The 23,005-nt window shown below is 39.9% G+C and overlaps 1 protein-coding gene across 3 annotated transcripts in view; it reads right to left on the bottom strand.

The window, feature by feature from the left end:
- Positions 1–23,005, bottom strand: part of NR3C2 (nuclear receptor subfamily 3 group C member 2) — a gene marked incomplete at its 5' end in the record, with an annotated part of 190,866 nt that overhangs the window by 160,833 nt on the left and 7,028 nt on the right. The gene's annotated exons all lie outside the window — the stretch shown is intronic.

The following is a 23,005-nucleotide window of genomic DNA, read 5'->3' as shown; positions in this document are numbered from 1 at the left end:
ACTTCACCGCTGTACACCTCTGAGCACTGGAAAACTCTGCCTTCATTTAACGTGCAGCTGCATAAGGGGCAACACCAGGAAAAACAGAAATAGGGATAGGTGCTCCTGCTGGGGCCCCTCCTTGATTTAGAAGGACCCAAACCTGAAAGATGCTGCAGGCGTGCCAAGACTCAAACCGCGGAGGTGCATTTCCTGCAGGGAAACCAGCGGACACGGTGCCTGAGGCTGGAACAACCCGAGCACACAGCTGGGTCCCCTCTCCCCTCCCTTTCTGGAAGAGAGGAAAGCCGGCCACTGCACCACCCTCTGGCACAGGGCAGGCACAGGGATGGGGCTGAGGGGGACCAGGCTCCATTCCTGCCATTCATCCCTTATCCTGTCCAGACATCTCAGGACAACACACTCTTCTCCAGAGGGACCCCTTCCAGCCCTTCCAGCTCACCTCTTTATCCCAAGACTGCTCCCATGCTCTCCCCACAATATTGGGCAGCTGGCCCCGGTCACCCTTAACTATCCATCAAAGTACAGGCTCTGCTGGCAGCCCTTCCTCCCCTCCTTCCAGCTCTTCCTTAGGAACAGGCAGGCTGGACCCGAGCATCCTTGCTGCAGGGAGCTGCCTGCAGACGGATGACCTGCAAGCCAGAGCCCTCTGCCCCAGTCCCACATATCACCAGGCTTTTCTCTTTAGATTCTAAGCAGTACCAAGGTAAATTGTACACTAAGAATCATTTATAGACTTCCTGCAAGTCACTGCCCACAGCTTTGATGAACATGAGACAATAGCTCTGTTCATCTTCCATCCGTAACTGTGCAAGCAATAAATGTTTCTATCAACAAACATTTGAGCAAACAACCGATTCAGTTTGTTCCAAGCACCTTAGGCTAGAAAAATAATATTGAAAAGAGTTTGTACGCTAGCCTGCTCCTCCCCACCCCCATTTCCCTCTGAGCAGGCATTTCTGATGAAAAAGTGATTAATATTAAACATTTACTTGTAGAGAATTTAAACTAAAATCTGTCAACATAAATCCAGGAGCATTTGCTGTTTGCACAATACGTGTTTTTAGTGCCTACCTGTGCAAACACTAAAACAGTAAAAGCAGAGTTACAGTATAAAACTAGCAAAATTTAGAAACATTTAATTTCTTGCACATGGGCCCTGGAGCCTCAGATGCCACAGAGGTTCGCTTCAGCGTGGGGAAAACCTGCAGGCTGCTATGTGGATGCTTTCATGAACCCAACAAAGGAGACGAGTTGCTATTTGTTTTTGGAATATACAACTATCATTAAGAGACAAAAAAACATGCTGATACTTCACAATAATGCCTTTTTATTACAATTCAAAACCCATCACAAAAATCTTGCCGCAGAAACTGGTGACGTTTGCTACTGTAATACCTAGAATCACTGTCCTGTAGGGTTACAGTACAACTGCTCTTTTAAGATATGATCCCAGATATCACTAAATATGGAGAACAAATTCCTGAGAAAACAAACCCTTACCACATCAGCATTCTATAATATTAGGAAACTATTTGCATCATGTGGCTTGTGCTAAAATACTTAATGATCTCATCCTTACCATAACAAATTATCTGCCAGAAAAAGACCTTGAAGGTCAACACTGGCAACAATTAAAAAGTAATGAAAAACATTCATCCCTTAGGCAGAGTTACAATTTCTAAGTTTGAAGCAATGTGCTGTATATTTTATTAGCTATCACTTGTTTAATTATTCATTGGAGCTCCTCTTATGCTCCATAGAGCAACCTCACATTGCTAAGATTTCCATTTGAATGCTATTACCGATTCAAGGACAAATCTCATTTAAACTTTAGCTTTTGTTTTTATTTTCCAAAACATAAATTATGTTCAAAAATTAATGGGTCTGTCATACTTGCTATTTTTAATTCTGTTCACATTAGCTTCAACCTGGGACTCTACACACCATCTCTCCAACGACGGTATTTTGAGTGTCCGCATTCATCTGCTCCAGTATTCCTACAAAACCACAGAAGTTTTCAACCAACTGCATCCCTTCCTTGGCCAGCAGGAGTAATTTTTATTCCTGTCTCATTTGCAGTAGCAGCTCACTCGAGCACAGTATTTCAGTATTTTCTTAAAGAAACTCACTGAGTTCAAGCAAGGCGATAGCACCATGAAATAACTTCTGTGCTTTAATTGCCATTTAATTACACTCCCTGGATTTCCTAGCAAGTAAATAAAATCTTTCTCAAGGTTTACCGGAGAAATAAGGAGCTGTACAAACAGGGCAGGCTAAGATTGGTATTATCTGCAGTTCTTAATTCATCCTTCATTGTGGCCATACACATCTATGCCCTGCTGGGGATTCACAACACACACAAGGGAAATTAGCTACAGGAGTTTTTTGAGTAAGGGAGGAAAAGCCCGTTTACCATTTTGTGATCAACAACTTGAGATAGGTTCCCCATTTAAAATTTCATTAGTGGAAGTATGTATGTGTATTGTACTGAAACGCTGAAAGGAAAAAAGGGAATAAAGTAGAACAGAACAACAGATCTGCAATGGTTTGATATGTGCTTTATATAAAATCATTTTGGTAGAACAAAGAAAATGGAAACTGTCATAAAAGTTGACGTTAACCCTTTTTTTGCCTCTTCTTAATAAAATATACCCACTTCCTGAACTAAACTTACAAATGATACCATGGTTTATAAAAATTGAAAAAGGGCTGTCATTATGGGGGCAAAGAAGCAGTAACAAAATAAAGGCTAAGTATTAAAATAATAATTCATTTTATACTACTTTGAATTCCACATGAAGAAAAATAACAATGAGCATGTATTTCCATACAGTAATAGCCAAACTCTATCTAATGCTCTAAAAAGGAACCAATTTAATTAAATAATTTAATTTGGTTTAATTAAACCAAAAAAGACAACACTGCTCTCTAATGTTCCTTGGTAAGAGTGAAAAGGTATTTTGAGTAGCAAGAAGAACTGAAATTTATTGTGCAAGACAAAACTTCCCCTACCACTCAGGCTTGGTTTCATGACACTGTCAGTATCACCAGGAAAGCGAGCTGTTTACATAATGTAGAAAGGTATTTACAAGCACTACTACACTAGCATTATATAAATAAAGGTGACAGCAAAACCCACCTTAACCCACCCAAAATTAATTCCCAAGATCAGACAAACTTTAATTTTATGATATCATAAAATTTGTCTTAGATGGAAAACAAAAGTTGCATAGTAGTTGCCTTAAACCTTCATTTACTGAGTTCAGGAGAGTGAAGTGGCAGAAAGGGGGTACACTGCCCACGAGCCCTTGTGTGGAATGGGCCACAAAGGGGCACACCTCATCTCACTCCTGTAAGGAAGACAGACAGGAATACTTTTTAAGTATTCACACACTTCAACATAGAAGCTCTCTGTAAATAATCACTTTTTTGTATCCAAAATTTCCTGTTGATTACAAAAACAGAGAAACATCAGACTTATGATCAGCAGGAGACTTCTGTGCATATATTTTGCTTTACCAGCGGGGAATACACTTCTGCCGTGTGTTTCAGATCCAGGTCACGCGGAAATTTTGCAGAGAAAGTCTCTTAAAGCCTTTCTGATGAGACCAGAAAATCTGGACAGACCAATTCCCTGTTGGTCTAATTAAAAGGCCGTTAGGATGCTGATCCAGAAGTGAAACCTGAAGGAACACATGTGCTAACATACACAGTCTTAACTGAGGATGATAACAAGGGACACCATTCACCAAGGTCATATTTGGCCAAGAGTTCTCTTATATTCTTCCCTTGTGGTGGAGGATATAGGCTCCTCCTGAGGGCAACTCTCAGCCACCAGTGAATGAGAAAAGGGAGAAAGACTGAAATCCATACACATGGACAGGAACAAAAGGAAAATTTATGCGAAACAGATCACAGAATAAATATGCAGCATCCTTTATCCTGAGTTACCTGAAGTCATTAGCAACCTCCTGTATCTGGCTTGCCCACTTCAATCACACCATGCTCAAGTCCATCATGAAAAATAAACATGGGACCTTTACTCAGATGTAAACACCACCTCACATGCACAAACCACATCATCCCCCTTCTTTGTCTCCAGAACTTCTGCCTCCCCCAGAAAGGAGCACCAGGAACACCTCCAGCCTTTTTAGACATTTCCAAGCACCTCTCACACATCTGCAGAAGTCAGTAATGCCCAAGAGCAACATCTGCTCCCTTAACCCACACCCACCAGCAGGGCTGATGTCCCCATGGACACCAAGAATGAGGAGGGGTGGTCATGATTACTGCCCTAACACCTTCAACATGTCACTGGGAATGCCCAGCATGAACTTGCTACTAAGAAAAAACAATTTAGTTCTAGGTTTTCCTGCAACAGTGTTAAGCGCAGCCAGATGAAAATGGGAAGCAGAGAACTGCCATCCATTATGATACGTTTTTAACACCTTTCCCTTCTTTCTCTAAACAGATCCATCAGACTTATAGAATCATAGAACGTTAAGGGTTGGAATGGACCTTAAGGATCATCTAGTCCCAACCACCCCTGCCATGGGACACCTCCCACTAGACCAGGTTGCTCAAGGCCTTATCCAACCTGCCTTTAACACTGCCAGGGATGGGACATCCACAATGTCCCTGGGCAACCTGTGCCAGTGCCTCACCACCCTCGCAATGAAGAGTTTCTTCCTAAGATCTAACCTAAATTTCTCCCTTTTCAGTTTGTACCCATTACTCCTCGTGCTATCACTACGCTTCTTGGGAAAAAGTCCTCTTTGGAACACGTGCTAAAGATGCTATCCCAAGCTCCTGCAATAAAGCATCACTTGACAGCAACCCAAACTTCCTTTTTTTAACCCAATCTGCCTAATTTTCCCTTATATATCAGTGCGAGCCATTTAGCACTCCAAGGCTGGTCATCAAAACCAGGAAAATACCCACCAGCTTAGGTGCACAGGAACACTCATACCAAGAAGGCTACTGACAATAAACATACTTCTGTTTTTAAACACTTATAAACAATACACTTTTAATTTCTTGTCAGGCTTAGTTGCTGAATACTTAAGTTACATTTGCATCCCAGGCAACAGTATTTTGTGAGAAACAGACATGTTTTATGTGTCTGTGTATTAATTACAGTTCTAAATGAATAAACTCTGAAAAATGGCAGACTAGGTATGTAAAATATGTCCCTCTTAAAACTGCTTTAAAACTTACAATGGGGATTTCACAAAACTGTATAAACGTGGACAAAACCCACTGTCACCTGCATAAGTAGTAAGAGCTTTTCATAATGAGACTTTCACGAGTGAAGTGAGGAGTTGATTTTATCTGGTACACCACAACAATTTGCTGTGCAGCTTCATGAAACTGCTACAAATAGCATTACAGCCAAAACCCAATTGTTGCTGAAATGCATTCAGTAAAATGGAAAATACAGAGAAATACAACACAGTAATTGTCTCTCAACCCACATTATATATTGTGTTTCTAAATTATATAGTATTATATTTTCAAGTTTTTAATATAGCTTCCCACTGAGGAATTGATAACACAGAAGACGTTCTTTGACCTTTTCCCTCTGAATATCCAAATAATACACCACATAGGTTTATAAGCCAAATAACTCTCCAGCCTTTTATTAGATCCCAAGGGATAAAATCTGTTTTAAGAAACCACCACATGTAGCAATGCACAAAAGAGCTAATGCAAAGCACTTTCCTTGCTGTGCTATTTCTCACCTGCATCACAATTTCTCCTGTACAGTTGCAATTGCAGTTTATGAGTCTACATGTATTGGAAAGACAAATTGGACTTCTAGAACTTGAAAATCTGCACTGAACGCCCTAACACAATCACTGACAATACAAAACCATGCTCCTGCTCACCCACCGATTCCTACTTAATGGATTCAACACAGCACTGTCATCTCTTTAAAGGCTTGACCCAAGCAATGGACAAAATAACTTACCAAGCTTTTCTATTCCCCAGATATTGCAGAAAGTATTTAATGGACTTTTTCCAAATTTAGCAGGATGTTAAAAACCACACAGCCACCAGATAAGTAATTTGTGGGGCAACTCAATCAAAAAGCCAGGCTGATCCTTTAAAAGAGGCCTTTCAGGGATTTTGAATTGATAATGTTTGTATCTCTACAATTAATCACAAAATAATGAAGGATTCAAGTCATCACAGTCAGGCATTGGGAGTGTGAAAAGATGCATGCTGTGCATGACAAGAATCAAAGGGCCAGAACAACTCAGGAAAAAGCATAATATAAAACAGTTGATGTAAGTTAGAAACAGTGGAAACTTTCAACCTGCAGCAGCCTTTTTTATGTGGACGGTCCCACTGATTTTAATGGGCCCACTGCTTCAAGTGAAAAAGTTCCATGCAGGAGCCTGTCTGCCAGACCATGCATCAAGCAACATGTCAGGAGAAGCTGTCAGGACTCTAACTGATGCGAGATCAAATCCTCCCTCTAAAGACACAATTCTGTCTGCTTCTGAAACTTAGAGCAGATGCTATTTCAGAAAATGTGAATTATAATTCACCATTAAATCCAAAGCTGATTTGACTTTTGGAGGGGGCTTGGGGCTTCATTTGGGTTTGGTTTTTTTGGTGGTTTTTTTTTTTTTTTTTTTTTTTTTTTGGTATGCAACATGCATTTTAAATGTACTGCTCTGGAAAGAGACAAAACATCTGCTGACATCACACCTATTTACAAGCATAATTTTAGAACTCTATTCCAGTTTCACTTCAGATCAGTTTATCACACTGGTTTGTAAAATCCAAATTAACAAGTGGCACAATGAACAGATAATGACAATTTTGAGCTGCTTCTTCTAATGAGACCGGTATTTCAATAAAGTTTCCAAACACATGACAGAACTTTATCCCAAAAAGAAATAAAATATTAATATGTTGTTTATCTTCTGTTTCCAATTCCTCAGTTTTTGACAAATGGAATTGTAAGCTGAAATATTCCTGGAGCCTGTCCAACAAAGATAGCTGATATTGTTAGGTTTTTTAAAATTTAGTGCATTATTCCAAATTAAATCTACCTTGGCCATACACAGGTTGATTTTCCCCTCTTCCCTCCACAGGTGAGTTGTATCTCAGCATTTCTTCAAGGCAATATTCATGGTCACAATGAATTAGGAGTTTTAATTCCCACAGCTATCACCTGGTATAATACTGGCCCTATGGAAAATGAGTGGGAATGGTCATCAGTTCTCACAAAGGCAGATTTCAACCTCCTGACAGATTTTTCTCCTGTAAGGAGTTCCTTTGGTTTTTTCGAGGAGCTGTTTTCCCACATTTCAGTGAGATAAAAATATACAGTTCTTCACCATTTTACCCAATCTCCTTCAAGAACTATCAAAACCAAAGTATTTACCAACATCCTTTCCTCAAAAACAAAACGGTTGCCTTTTTCTGTGCATCCGATGACCATTTTACCTACACGTGTCCATTTAATATCATTCAACAATGTCTAAAATGGTTCTACTGCTATTAATATTTAAATAATCAAAAAGGCTTAGAAAGAGAGCTCAGGAAGTCATTTAGAGCAAGATTTTATTCCAACTAATACAGTGAAGCCAAAGCACCTACTGATGAAGAGCTAAAATTGCTTTATAAGTTTCATGATTTATTACAAACACAAAGATGAAAAAAAGGCATTAAATTCATAAAAAAAGAAACACACAAAAAAAACTAAGTTAAACATGGGTGGGGCCTTCTTATCTATTGTTTATGGAAATCTGGAAGTAGCAAGCATCTTACTGGTGTATGACATGAATGGACATCCAAGGCAGAACGCATCTATGGGGAAACACTGAGACTGCTCTACCCCTTCTTCTCCTGCCATAAACATCCAGTATAACCCCTTTCTCCAATTCCTGAAAAATGACGAAGGAAAAAATGAACTGCCAGCAAAGCCTGAGCAGCAAAACCATTGTCACGAACACTTTTATTTTCAATATGAGCGAAGACTTTTCTGGGATGAATTCAGCACTGAAAACACTCATTTACTGCTCAGATAATTTCAGCTCCTATGAACCCTGACATGTAAATAAATGCTCCTCTGAGAACTCTGGTTCAGCTTACCTACACAACGCTGTTTATTTGACCAAAGCTACTTTTTCCACTTACAGTACGAAGGATCACCCTTCTGTGGTTACAGGGTTGGGAGCAGGGAAGGTAGGGGGAGTTTTGCTAAAAGGTTATCTATTACTGTTACTAAAGCACCTTCCAAAAATACTGTATTTCTTTAAACTTATTAGCTATTTATACTCTAGCTGTACATTGTGTTTGAATCTCTCAACACAGAATATTTTTCAAGTGTATCATTTACATTTCCTAGAAAGCATCTCAACTGTTTGCAAAGCTCATCATGACTCCCTTAAATGTCTATTTCTGGTACCATAACATACTCCATCTAGTTTGCACACTAAATTATCATCAAGACCTTTCTACATATATTTGAAAAAAATCAGGGTTTACACAGTAACTTAATTTTATTAGCTGAAAGTTCAGCTTTTGGTTTCACTTCTCCATCTCCCTTTACATAATGCATCAAACCCAGAGAGAGGGCAGGCTGTTCAGGTTTGCCACTGCAGCATGGAATGATGGTAATAGGCTGCTTCCTTACACTTCCATGCTAATTCCTGATATCAGGCTTTAGTCCTGGTTTCTGAACTATGAACCCTGGTGGGTTGGACCTGGCTGCTGGGCTTGGCTAACTCAGAAACTCACAGCAGCCTACAAGAGAGTTGCTCTGCAGCACATCCAGCACTGACAGAAGCTGCAGAAAAATAAACTGAAGCCCAAATACAGCATCTTCCAATTTCTCGATTTCACTGCTGTCTGTTGGTAGATTTTCAATAGGCCTCCTATCATCTTTTTTTTTTTTTTTTCCCCTCCTCATTCTGGGATCACAGCCAATCCCCAGCACAGCAGCTGACTTTCCCCAGAACTAACTAGAAATATTCTGATAGACTCTATTTATAGACTCAAAAACTTAGGACTGGAAGCAGCCAACCAAATTTTTCCACTCCGTGCTCTCCTCTGCTATCTATCTGTCTATCTATCTATCCTGGGCTAACCTAAATTCCAGCTTCCTGTGTTTCTCTCGGGGAACTATCCTACCCACAACTGGCATACCACAGGCACACACACCTCATCCCAAAGCACCTGTGGAGAGTGCATGCAATTTACTGAGCAGACTAAAATAACAGGAAACCTCTACTTTTATGTCACTGGAGAAAGTATACAGGCTGATCTTCTGTCACTAGAAATCAAAGGTGAAGGAAAATCAAGGTTTCTGCAAGAGATTATAACACTTGTACTTCAGACCTCTGCAAAGACCTCACGAGACCAGTTGGGACACACATGACTTCTGTGTTTACTATGAAGAAAAACCAATAAATAAAACCTTTTTTTTTCATCAGGTGGCTTTTACTTATGGTATTTTTAAAACACACACACATCTGCAGCTAATACTTGCAGAAGCCAAGTAAGGTTAGTCTCCATCAGTTTAAGTACAATAAAAATACACAGCCAAAGAAAAACTGTATCCCAAAGTAAGAAAAATATTTCAGCTGACTTGCCCTTGGACATATGATTCTGCAAAATTATCTATTTACAATACTATCAGATTCTGTTCAGTATTTCATACTGCAGATAATGTATCAAAACTTTAAATGTTGAAACAGAAAGGCTAGTGTGCTCTGGAAGCAACACCTGGCAAGTCTGATTTTTACTTAACCTTACAAATGTTGCTAGGAAACCCTACTCAATATTTACTTCGTCTTTAAAGAAACAGACTCATTCATGCTAAGCTACTGATGGAAGCATTGGGGACTTGGCGGAGAAGTCCCAACCTAAATTTACTCTTGACATCTCGCTTTCCTAATCCATAGGCCTGACGTAATACAGAAATATAATTAAGAGTTGGGTATGTAGTTACCTTATGAGACCTGTAACAGCATTGGTATTTTGGACTGCAAGCAGTGCAAACAAAGTAACAAAGTTCTGCTATTTTCCTTGGTTTTATATAAATTTAATTTAAAAAATAAAGGCTACATACTGATGCAGTCTCCTACAAATGGCATATTATTTTTAAGTTTTTGTGAACAGTGGATGATTTAACAAATTTCACCATCAGCTCTCATGTCTAGGACAGAGATATATGGTACCTTCATCTGCCCATATGAAACATCAGAAAAAGCCTAGATTGTACCAAAACCAATATACGGGGAAACATTTATGTATTTGCTCCTACCTTTCAAACTGATTCCATGGAATATATCTATAAAAATCAAAGCTATTTTCTTGTAATCCTAAGTGATGAGATGCTGAATATTCTTAATTTTTTGTCATGTCAGACAAAACCACCAGCTTTCCTAGGACCTAGTGCACTATACTGAGCTTATACCCTCTTGTGCCAATACCTGCTATTTTCCTTGCTCCTATAATCCTTCTCTTCATTTCCATTAGATCACATTTCCTATTCCCCTGCATTCCTGATCTTAAAATCATTCCTATTTGGTCCTGAATAATTTTTTTTTTCACTCAGCATGAAAATTGCATTCACTTGTACGAAATTACTGATTTAAGTCACACCAACAGCAATAACACCTCTCAGTTCGGGGTGTGCCACGTGATGGAAAAAAGCCAATCTATATCCCAACAAGTAGCAACTCTTCTGATGGATTCAGACCCAAGCTCAAAGCTTCAAGCACCTCAGGCAAAATTTGGAAAGAACTATAAATGGCCACACTGCCAGCACGGGGGTAAAGAAGCCCCCACGAACACCTACGGACCCCCATCACTATCGCCAAAAAACACAGCTGGGGCTGCCACCCCCAGTGCCTTGAAGCATTCCAGCTTCGAACAGCAGCTTGGCAGAGGGGGGACCCGGCTTCTGTGCAGCAACATGGACCTTGCTACAACCTCGGCAAGACTTGCTTTTAATAAGCACAATATCAGGTGTTTATGCTGAAGCAAGCAGAACCTGAAGCATCTTGAGATCATGGAAAGGGCTAATACAGGGGAAGGACATGGAACAATTAGTGGAGGACATGGAGTAGCTTGTTTATCACAGTACGGAGGGCATGAAAATAAGCAAAGCATGAAGCTCCTCTTGTGAGCTCAGAAGTCATATGGACCAGTGCTGATTCATTAGAAATTAATATAGGTTTATAACTTTTTTTCCTGTAGCTATCTTATAAATAGACTTAATGACTAAGTCATTTACAACCACTAATACATCACCTAGTCAACTCAGTTAGCCTCATATTAAAATTAATTCATCAGACATCCACAATATCCAATTAGCTGCAAATCAATAGGTTTACTTTACAAGAATTTATTGATCCACAAAGTAGGATTTTTTCCTGAAATGACAATTGTAAGTTGCTAAATTAGTTTGCCTAAGTTACAGCTGCTTGTAAATACTTAAGGCAGCTGCCTATAATCAAAACAATTCTGTTTGCCTTTATAGATTAGTAGTATAATAAATATCAGAATATCCCTATCTAGCCGAAAAGAAGTGAAATTCACTTAATGAAAAAAAGGATACAGCCTATTTGTCACTTCAGTTTCATTTCCAACTTTCAGGATTTAATTCACCTTTTTTTAGGATTTCTAGATTGTGGTGAAGGATGAGTAAGTAGGTACTTTGCTCATTCTGGTCACAACTTATGAACAAACACATCTGCTGAAAACAGAGCCTCCAATTTTTCTGTGGAACAATTTCCTCTGCTTGTAACCCTGTTCTCAGTTACAGATGCCTGAGCTAACAGGTGAAAATGCAATTATACACAGGCAGCACTTACATTACAGGCATGATAAAAGGAGATCTACAGAGAGGAGTGGTCAGTCCTGAGGATCCACCATCCAGTTATAGGTGTCACAAGGGTTGTGCTTCAGGCCAGCTCCAGCGGGGTCCCATGGACAGAAGCAGAGGCTGGAATGCCCTGGGTAGTAAGTAACTCCTGCAGTGCTTTTAACATTCTCTTCTGGCTCAGAAATATCTGATTGTTCACCCCTCAGCTGCCCAGTGATGTGAACCACAGGACAGAAGATGGTGGCAACTGGAAGAATCGTTTCAAAAGCACAATTCTGATCCAAATAAAAATGTAAACAAAACCCTACAAACTCTGTTATTAGCCTTCTGCACACAGTTAACTCCTGTTTATGTTAGAAAAGAAATTCAGGACAATTTGCAGACCCATAAGAGATGCACTTTTGATTTTTTCACTTCTATTTTTATATACATTAGCTCCTCCAAATTTCTCCCTTTTTAAAATAAAATGTCCATCCAAAACACTCATCCTCTTTGCTTCTTCCACCAAGTGGGTTTAATATGAAATGAGTAATCATTCTTTATCTTATTATCTGCATGTGAAGTTTGAAGTTGTCATTACTGCATATTTAATCATTCAAAGTTTTCAATGCCCAATCTCCTTTTTTTTTTTTTTTTTTTTTTACTGTCAAATCTCCAGAAACATAAATTCCAAGCAGTCCCGAGAATCAGAAAGGTTATCTGGGAAACAAATGCAAATCAAGTGCATTGTTTCACTGCAACATTATCTTATGTCATTAGTTGGCAGCAGCCATAAAGCTCTGGACCACTTCCAACATTTACTTCCATACACTGAGCAGAAGCTGACATGTCTAACCCCCCACACTTTGTTCATCTTCCAGCTACTTTGCATGGATCCAGATTAAAAATAAGGATTTAAAAATCCTAATTGTATCAACTTGAATCATTCTCTTTTGCCACTGCGTATCCGAAGGAAGAGTAGGGTAAAGCTGTGCAGAGGTTTGTAGAGCTAATTCTGCAGCAATGTGGGTTTACTTGATAGATTTTCCAGCAGGACAGTCTGCAACAAAGGTTCAGTGCAGAACTTCAGCAAGTCAGTCATGTTTAGTAACTTTTTCTAATCCTTAAGGAATATTTATTGGCCAATACTTGTTTTTAATTATTAACGTTAGAAAGCCTTAGTGCTCAAAACCAAACAAATTTAGAACGGAAATAACAAAACAAACCCACAGTGTACGTTAAATCCAAGCGAACAGGCTATGAGCTGGGGTGCAATCCTTAGGAGATGGGGGAAAATGACCTCCACTGCAGCATCCCCAAGAGCATCATGTTCTCTCCCTGCTGGGCTCAGGGCGTCTGGAGAGCTGCAGGAGTGCACTCCTGACCACCCACAGTGGTCCAGGAGAGTGCGTTCCCTTGCCAGAAACGATAATGTGTTCAGTTTCTACCAAACCATAAAAATAACAGACCTTGATCCTTGGAAGCGGCAAACATTAAAATACATTGTCAAGTGAAATTCCTGGGTAAAATTCCCAGGGAGTTTTACCGTATCCCAGGATCCACACCTGTGCAAAGTTTTAGTTGTTTTGTTTTATTTTAATTTATCCAAGTGAATTTGGAAGTTAACACAGTTATATCTAGCAAAGTAGATCTGAAGCCACCATTAGAGGAAGAGCTTTCTAACTGCTCTAACATACTGCACTCTCTAGCACAAATCTAATTTAGTTTAAAATAATGAAGCTGACAGCTCAGATAGTCTGCCTGGAAACTGTGCAAATTTCCCACCCACCTTCATTTGCAAGGTCCCTGGCACTCCAGTCTTCAAAAACGCTGAAGTGCATGACAGGTTTCTAGAGACAAGTCTTCAGCAATGCTAAAAGTGAGATCTCCGACCTTTTGGAGAAGCTCATATTTGAACTCACGCCTCCTGAAGGAAAAGAAAGGTTGCTGTCATGATGCCCCAACCTTAAGGCACTTCCAGAAACACTCCCTTTCCTGCTCCTAGTCTGAGGGCAGTGACCTTGATGAAACTTGACTGGGAGACCACGTCCCACCTCCAGCACTGCTCCTGTCAGACAAGAGGCAGTGTTTGAGTGGGGAATATGGTAAACCACCTGCAAAAGGGCAGAGAGGGACTCTCACAAGGGCACACAGAGATAGGACAGTGGGTAATGGCTGTAACTGAAGGAGGGTAATTTAGATTAGGTATTAGGAAAAAAAATCTCTACTCTGAAGGGTGGTGAGGCACTGGCACAGGTTGCCCAGAGCAGCTGTGGATGCCCCATCCCTGGAAGTTTTCAAGGCCAGGTTGGATGGGGCTTTGGGCAGCCTTGTCTAGTGGAAGGTGTCCTCGCCCATGGCAGGGTAGGGGGGTTGGAACTTGATGACCCTTGATGTCCCTTCCCAACCCAACCCATTCTATAACAGCGAGCAGAGTCCCCTCCCCACTCTCCTTCCTGCAGCAGCACTAAGGGAGAGCTAAAGACACAAACACAATTGATTTTTCAAGGTGAGACGCTGCCAGAGTAAACCGGGGCTCGCCAGTTGTGAAAGCACGTTTCCAAAGGGCTCGGGGAGCACAGGTCTCCATAAGGACACGGCAGGTGATGCACTCTGGGGGTACACGGACACGGTTCCTTGCGCAAGCCAGAGGGATGCGGGGCACGGGCAGCGCCAGCACCATGGGCCCTGCTCAGCCCAGCCACACTCAGCACCTGCCCCTTCCTGGCCTGGATCTGCCAGCAAGAAGCACAGCCTGACGTAAAATTTATTAAGCAGAGCACTGCTTTGCTAAATTACTGCTCCCATCTCCATGGGGCACTCGGGAGCCAAGAGCAGGACAGCTCCCATGTGCCATCCTGACCCTCTGAGGCAGGTACAGGAGAAGAGGTGGTGAACAAAAGAAGTTCAGTACAAAGGAATTCAGTAGCAATGGGTTTGGTGGGACTGCATTACGATCTTAGCACAACGCAGGATTCAGAAAAGCATTGCCAAAAATGCTGGAAAGACCCTACAGTTCTCGGCAGCTGGGACAGGCAAAATCCTTGTCAGGACAAACTACTTAATTCCCCATTCTGCCCTCTGATTAAAAGTTCTCAGGCCACTGATAGATTACACTGCCCAAAATAAACCTCTAAAATACTGCTTTGTTTTGCAGACTTAAGGCTGAACATGCACCCAGAAAGATCATATACACACAAAAATAAGGAAGTAAGATATTCTCACAAATCCAAAAGATTCAGAAAGCATTATTAAAGATGGGAAGAGGTTTTTAATTTCTTTTTTTTTTTTCCCAAAGACCTAATTTCTATGGAATTGTTTTATAAAGCTGTCACTTTTAGAAACTTGGGATAACACCTCTCAAAAGCAGACATGGAATGAAAAGCACAATAGAAAAGACCCACGTATTCAGTACAAATTTTAGCCTGAAAGCTCATTCAAAAAGTTATTTCACCTCCAGATGCAAGTAGAAAGTATTGTTTGGAAGAGAGGATGGAAATGAGTAAAGTGATATAAAAATTGTCAGAAACATTCAGCAATTAGTCTGAAATTTGCTTTTTAACCTCAGGGCTGTAACTCTTTGATCTATTACTATCACTAACCACAATCAGCAGCATACCCATGCATCTTAGAGGAGCGTACAAATTCCTATAAGCCATTTTACATATTATCCACAAATACTGGATTCTGTTTCTGCTCAGAGGTTCTAACCAAAAAGTTACTTTTTTTTTTCTCCTTTCCATAAAATAACGTTATATATTGACTTCAAGTAACCCTACCTCCAAATATGAAATTTAAGCTATCAGTTTGTTCATGAAGCCAATACGCAGCTTAGAGATCGCAGATTTGGAGAAATTTAATTTAGCAACCAGCTAACAACAAATTCTAATGTAATTGCAGGCACTTAATTCAGTGTTTAAGATAAAGAAATAAAATTCAACTTATTTTGTGATCTATCAGTAGTGTGGAAACTCCTGCTATAATATAACTCAGTAAAGAAATGGCATCTTGCAAAAATACTTATTCATGTACTGAATAGGTACAACCAGTGTTAGTTACACTTTTAAGAATCCCAAATGAATAGCATGGATTTGGTTTTCTGCACTTTTTTCTGTTGCTGTTGTTTTGGGAGAGGGTTTTGGCAGTTCGGGGTGGGATGGGGGGTGGGGGAGGGTTGATTTTTGTGTTTTAAATCTTTCAGCACTGATTTCAGCAAAATAGAAAAAGAGAACCCCCCAGATCACTTCCTTTCAGAAAACACAAGGTTAAGCTCTGATAAACCACATTAATAAACCTCAGCTGCAAAACAAAACAAAAACAACAACAAAAAAAAAAACACAGCCCCAAAGAAGGTCCCAAAGCCTCCCATTTAATAAGACCATATATTTGAAAACTTTGCCCTGAAAGCAAACCAACCCTCAACATTTTTGTAAAATCCTGGCGGTCCCTGAAGAGAAAGACATGGATCACAGAAATCCTGCTTCTAAGTCGGAGGAGGGAGTGCCTACTCCCACGCAAGCACCGCAGAGAGCAGGAGATGCTGCCGCTCCTCTCACCGGCAGTGGTACTGGAGCAGGCTACACTGGGAACTGCTGGCACGGATAAACAGGCGCTTCCTGACCTGCCAGCCCTTCCCCTCTAGTGTAAGCCAAAAAACTATGCCTTCCTCCAAGGTCAGCCTGACTCCTCCAGCAACAAACCCAAGGTGGCTCCAGCAGGAGAGGGCCCACCAGACAGTGACCTTCCACTGCAGGTTACACAAGTAGGGCAGCGAGCAGTCAAATCATGCCATGGTCTATTTAGGGTGCATTCAGACGTGCCCAATAACACTGCGAGAACCTGGTCCATTGCACCCGATGGAAATACTGCTGCTTTTTTTTTTTCCTCTCCACAGATCTCTCACTCAGAGAAGACTGCAACCAAAGTAATTCATATGCTGAGCACCAGGCACTGTGTAGCAACCAGCTGCATGTGAAAACTGATAAAAGTACTAAACTTAGATGGATTTAATACCTGTTTTTCACACACTCTTTTCAGTTTCCTCATTGGACCATTTTTATCACTCTTAGACAGCCATATTTTAAGACACATTTGCCAGAGAACAAGTTACAGTTCTATATTCATCCTTAACTGTGGTATTTTCTGACCTCTGAGATCTTAAATCTCAAATCACAGCACTCCATTGTTCTCCAAGAAGTTTTGGTCAAAACAAATCCATTATTAACTCCATCTCCTACAACTCTGTTCAAAGACTCAATGCATACAATTTAAAAAGAGAAAATGCCTTTTAAAACTGTATCCTGAAAATACTAGTGTTGGGATTACGGCTCAACAACACATCTTTTAGCAGAAAGGTGCACTTGGGATATTTCGCAGGCTCCTTTCCTTTTCCATCCCTTCAGTTTGTTCTTGTGTCCATACCACACCACACTGCTCACCAAGTTTCACTGTCCTGTTGGTTTTTTGGAGCTTCAGAGTGAACTGGATCAGGAACCCAATCTGGCTCTCACATACAAGAAGCCCAATCAAAGGGCAAAACCAAAATCAGAGCAGACAAGGCATGGCCCAACAGAGTATTTTCACCACTGCAAACAACACATTGTTCAGCTACAAGTGACACCTAACAGCAGCCGCTGCTCCAGCCTGGGATCAGCAAAGCATCAATAAGTACCTGGAAATCTGATTCAGCTGGGCAGAGCACTTCACAGCAGGTTGTAGCTCCATTAATGTTAAGTGCTGGTTGAGTAAGGCCAGGTTATTGAACCACAACTTAACAATTTACTCCCTCTGCAGACAACACAAGAACTGCATGAGCACAGAATCTGCTGCAGCAATCCCTGTGCATGCTTGCTGCAACACACATCCCATAGAATAGGATGGGAACATTTTTTATACAGTACATACTTTTCTGTCTTCCAGTCCTCATTAAAATGGATTGATCCATACTGTCGGAAAATGAATAATCAAAATTTCTTCTGCTTGCTAAAATGTGTGCATTGAAGGTGACCCCACCTTCCTGTTTTTCAGAAAGCCATCAAAAGAAGATTATCATAGTGAGAACCCATATCACCAAAAGTGATACAAAAACTAGGCAACAACTGTCAGCTACTATTAGAATAAAACATAGCAAACTGATTTCCAATAGCCAGGTACTGCAAAGCTTAGTGGTATCAACCAGCACTTGAAACATTTTGGAAATACACAGCATTATTCACCCCCACACAAAGAAACAACCAAGCCCTAGATCCTGGCACGCAGATTGACAACAGAGCTCTTATTTTCCCAGATGTGGAAGATCCACCCATTTACGGAACACAGTTTTCCAGTAATGTGGACTTCACCTTGCCACAGCACAAGGGTCAATGGATGTGTATAATTTTAAGGGAGAATAAAGCATTCTTTGCATTCCCATTTTAAGGGAAAATACCTTATACAGACTTTGAACTCCTCAATAAAAAGCAACACAAAAACCCAGCACCCTCACCAAAATAACAACAAAGAAAGCTGTAGAAAGTAAAAGGCTGTTCAATGCATGCTGGTATGCCCAAGGGAACCTTTCAACCTCCTGGTCTGACATACTAATACAGACTTCTAATTTTTTTAGCTAGAAATAAAGAATATGCAGAGGTCAAAGCTGCATTAAAAAAAAAAAAATCACAAAATTATACAAGAACCTAGAAAAACAAGTATACCTACTCAAACTGAACTAAAGGAAAAATATAGATTTAAGGCTATGGTCTATGGTATTAGAGAATAATTTGTGAAAAAGGTCTGCACAGTAAATTTTTGGGAAGATAAAGGGGAATACAGTCCTGCCAAGCATGGAGAATATTTTAACAGCACAGTCCTTTTCTCATAAAGTCCGTCAGCAAACAGAGGTCAAGGCCATTCATAAATTCTACAAATAATATTTACCAGACCTTTATCTTTCTGGCAGGTATAATTCTGATAAGTGACTATTTTAGATAATATTTAACATAAAAGTTTATTTACAAAAATACTTGCAATAGCCTGAAATCAGATTTTAACCAGAATCAATTCAAGCCAGTAAAGGCTACAGGTAAATCAAGACCATGTTGATGGGTTGCTTTCTGGTTTTGGGTTGGGTGGGATGGGTTTTTTTTGGGTTTTTTCAAGTAGGGTCTAAGAAATAAATACTGACACATGTGAAATGCTCAGGAACAGACACGTATAAGTTGTCCCTAAAATGCTATCAAACGTCAATGATCAAAAATTTCTTGAAACACAATTATAGATAAACATATGCAATTCATATTAAAACACTAAACTTTCTGAATAACAGCACATCAAACTTAGTGAATTCTTCCCACACTGGATTACACCAGTGGAATTGCCAGGAAGAAATGACAGTAGGAGTATCAGCCCTCTGTTTCCACCACAACCACTGAGAAAAGTGAGTGTGTGTGTGTACATACATGAGTTAATATGGAAATTAGAGGGAAAATGCACATTTGCAGAAGAAGCTTTAGGTAAGAGCTAATGCAGCAGAATGGTCATCCTCCTCAATTGTCGCTGTTCTTTTAAGCAACCATGACATTTTTCCTAGGCCACTTTGAAAATCACATAATTGGCATGATCATGGGGCTTAGGCTAGCACCCCAATTCGGAAGAGCACTGATTACCTTAAAGTGAAATCATATCTGGATTCTTAGTGTAGGTTTTCATCAATGACATCACACAATTGCACACACCTTCTTTATCAAGCCCACTTAGCTATCATTTAGTTTAGAAACCAGTATTTCTTAGAAATGCTATTCGTGGAGGGAGGAATCTATACACAGACAGACAAGTATGATTCACCCTTTATTAAAAATTACAAATGTAAAATCTTTCAAAAACAAAGACGTGTTCTGCATGCGTATTAGCAGAAGAAAAATATTTATAAGGATATAAGGGAATTTGGTTTTGCTTAAGAGGCTCTCATACCCCAAACACCACAAGCTGCAATGTTATAAAAAAGTTACTGCCAACTAACTTAAAAAGAACCGTAACTGTGCACATCTAATAAAAGTAACTGAAGGAGAAAAAGAGAAATGTTGTAGTTGGCAGTGGGTGATTGGCACAGTCAACAAGGTAGCAAGGCATTTTAAATGTTTCAACTATGGTTATTAAACACTATCACCACGTGTAACTGATTTAAGAAAGGAGACACTCTAATATGAAAAAAAAATTTACAGAAATATTCTAAAGATACATTATCAATGTAAAAAGTCAAAGTCATCTTCTTTTGGCCACCCCCTCCTTTTCACCATGTAAGCTGCAAGTCTGAAGCAATTCAGAAAGGGCATGACATCAGGGTTCAGAAAATAATGCTGCTAAAACAAGACATATTCCATGATGGTCATCTACTGGCTTTAGAGAACCATACAGCCTGTTTTTTCCCTTCACCTTTTTCTTTGCTTGCAGCCCTTTATATTGCAAGCTAAGTACCCCTGGAAAAAAAGAGGAAGACTTAGAATACCAGAAACTTTAAAATATTGCAAAATTCGAAGGGTTAATCACACGCTGTGAAACTCCGAAAAATGTGTGATGCCTGATATGGTTGACACATCAGAAAAAAAAACCTGACTGGAAATAGCAAGGATCTGGTTTAGATGTAGAGGACAGGTGTGATGCTGCTGTTCTGATGACATGAAGGAAGAGGTATTTTGCAATCCCCATACAACACGGATATGGGACAGCTGAAACCAAGCTTGGGATGTTGGGGCTGGCATGGTTTTAAGCTATGTGTGTTTTATTACAACATTTCAGACCACCAACTAATTTGAGTATGATTTCCTCTGTTATAGCTGCAAGACAGCACAGAAATGAAGAGAAAAATAAAGATCAGTCTGAGGTTTGATAGCAAGGCTGAACTTTTAAATGCATGACATCTTATGTTGAGTCTTTATGACTTGTCTCACCAGCAGACAAATAATCTCAGCAGGCACCTCCGCACTCAAATCTGCACTGCTAAAATGATCTCTATATGAATTTACCTTGAAAATTTTAAGGGCTTTGCACAGGTCCCTGGCTGCACCTGTTGGCATAGAGCCATCGCCAAGCAGATTAAGAGCAATATTTAGTTAAATAATGGGGTTGAGTTAGGAGATCTGAAATGATGACACATATCCTAATCTGGAGTACAGATCAGGATGCCTGGAGTGTCGCAACCCTGCAAATCTCCATCACCTGAACAGAATTCTGTATGCAACAGCTCTGAGCACTAAACATTTAAGGATTTCTGGATTCTTAGTGTAGGTTTTCATCAATGACATCACACAATTGCACACACGTAGCTGCAAAGTGGCAGCTACACTCACCTGCACATCCTACAGAGATACCAGCTTAGAGAACAAAGACAGGAAAGTGCACCCAGCCTATGTCATCATCAAGTCTGATTACATTTACCGACCTAGAGCTACCATGGACTAATGTCAGATCAGAAGATTCCTTTAAAAGCCTTACGAGGAACTGCTACTCCAAACACAAATACTGATGGCAACCATGCTCCTACCTGCATTATCTCCCTGTTTATTGTGCCTGCCCCTGCAATGGATGACAGCCTTTACTCAGCGCAAGCATTCAGTCACACAAGAGCTCCCACAGCTGGAAGGAGCTACCTGTCCAAGCAACAGTGCTCAACCACAAAGTAAAATATTGGATCTTTATATTCAGGCATTCCATCAGTCTTCTGGTGAACTTTTCTCACTATATAAATAATGAAATTTATGAAAATTTAATCAGGTAAAATAACTAGAAAACAGTACCTCCATCTTCCTTAATCCAAGAAAAGTACATTTAAGCCAAGACTGGATGATAACAAATAACCAGCTACATGCAAAGTTCAGCATGATGATGGGATACAGCCCTTCCAAGCTGAGTGTATTAAAAAGTGCAATTTTTTTCGAGACCATATTGGAAATGGCCAAAGAAAAAGTGAAGTATGGCCTAAAAAATGATAGGGAGATTGTAGCAGTGCTGGACAGAACTGAGAAAAAAATGAAAACCGTTGAAGTAGTTTTTTTTTTTCTTTTCTCCTTATGGGAAGATAGGCTGATTTCCCTCCTGAAAAGCACCATTATTTTAGATATTATGTTTTTCACTGCAACGCTATTTTCAGAAATCTGTAGTATCATACAAATATGGAAAACACCACGCATCCTACTCACCCTACTCCAAGAATAAAGCAGATGCTTCATTCACCGAGGGCAGCTGCGTAGCTCGTGATGAGCAAAAAAAAATACTTCAGAAAGGTAAATGCCACTCTGTTACTGGCTATTTGAGCTTTAGCACAAGCCTTTGGTGTGCCTGCTGGACACGTGGATATGCTATGCAACCACTGTAACTCACTCATGTTGTCAGAGGCACTTCATAACTCATACTATTGGCTCTGAAACTAGATGGTTTAGGAAAGTAAGCATCCCTCATGAGATACACACAGACACCTGCTTGAAGAAGGATGTGCTGCCGTGGATCAGCCAAGAAACCCAAATTCAGATGACACTTGCTTATTTCTCTTCCACCAAAAGTGAGGAGATCAGTTTATCCATTTCTCCCTTTCGAATGCATCAAGTTTTAACAGCCCTCCTCCTTCTGGAGGCATTTTTCTATATATACAAACCAAATGTTCCTACAGTTAAAATACAGAAATAATATGTTGCCACAGGCTTATAACATTTAGTTTTTTAAACTTAACCAGTTACAGTCCAGTGCAGTCATAGAACCATGCTTCTTCACAAAAACAGATTCCTGACACTATTGTTTTCTTATCCTCGTCTCAACATTTCATCTGAGGAACAACATATTCAAGCACTAGCTAAGAAAGAATAACCATTATAGGACACAAGAGAGCAATTTTACTAAGCTCTCATTATGGGAAAAACAACATTTGTAGTAGTAAGAGCTCATAAACATACTAAAGCTATGCCTTCAAACCTAATAATAACAGAATATAATATGTTCTTCTTAAATATTAAAGCCAGCACTTTGTTTTTATTAAAGGCAGAGTAAAATACAGCAAGATAGCAACAAATTAATAATAACTGAAATTCAAACAAAGAATTACACATCAGACTGAGAAATACCACCCTGGTCCTCATTTTAATTCATGCCTTGTTTGTTTAATGCAGGGGAAGAAAGAAAAAAATGAGGAGACAAAAAAAAAAAGTA

This window comes from Coloeus monedula (assembly GCF_965178545.1).
Source record: "Coloeus monedula genome assembly, chromosome: 5".
NCBI classification, from domain to species: Eukaryota; Metazoa; Chordata; class Aves; order Passeriformes; family Corvidae; genus Coloeus; species Coloeus monedula.
Note: the sequence above shows the minus strand (reverse complement) of the source record. Positions and strands in the feature narration are given on the sequence as shown.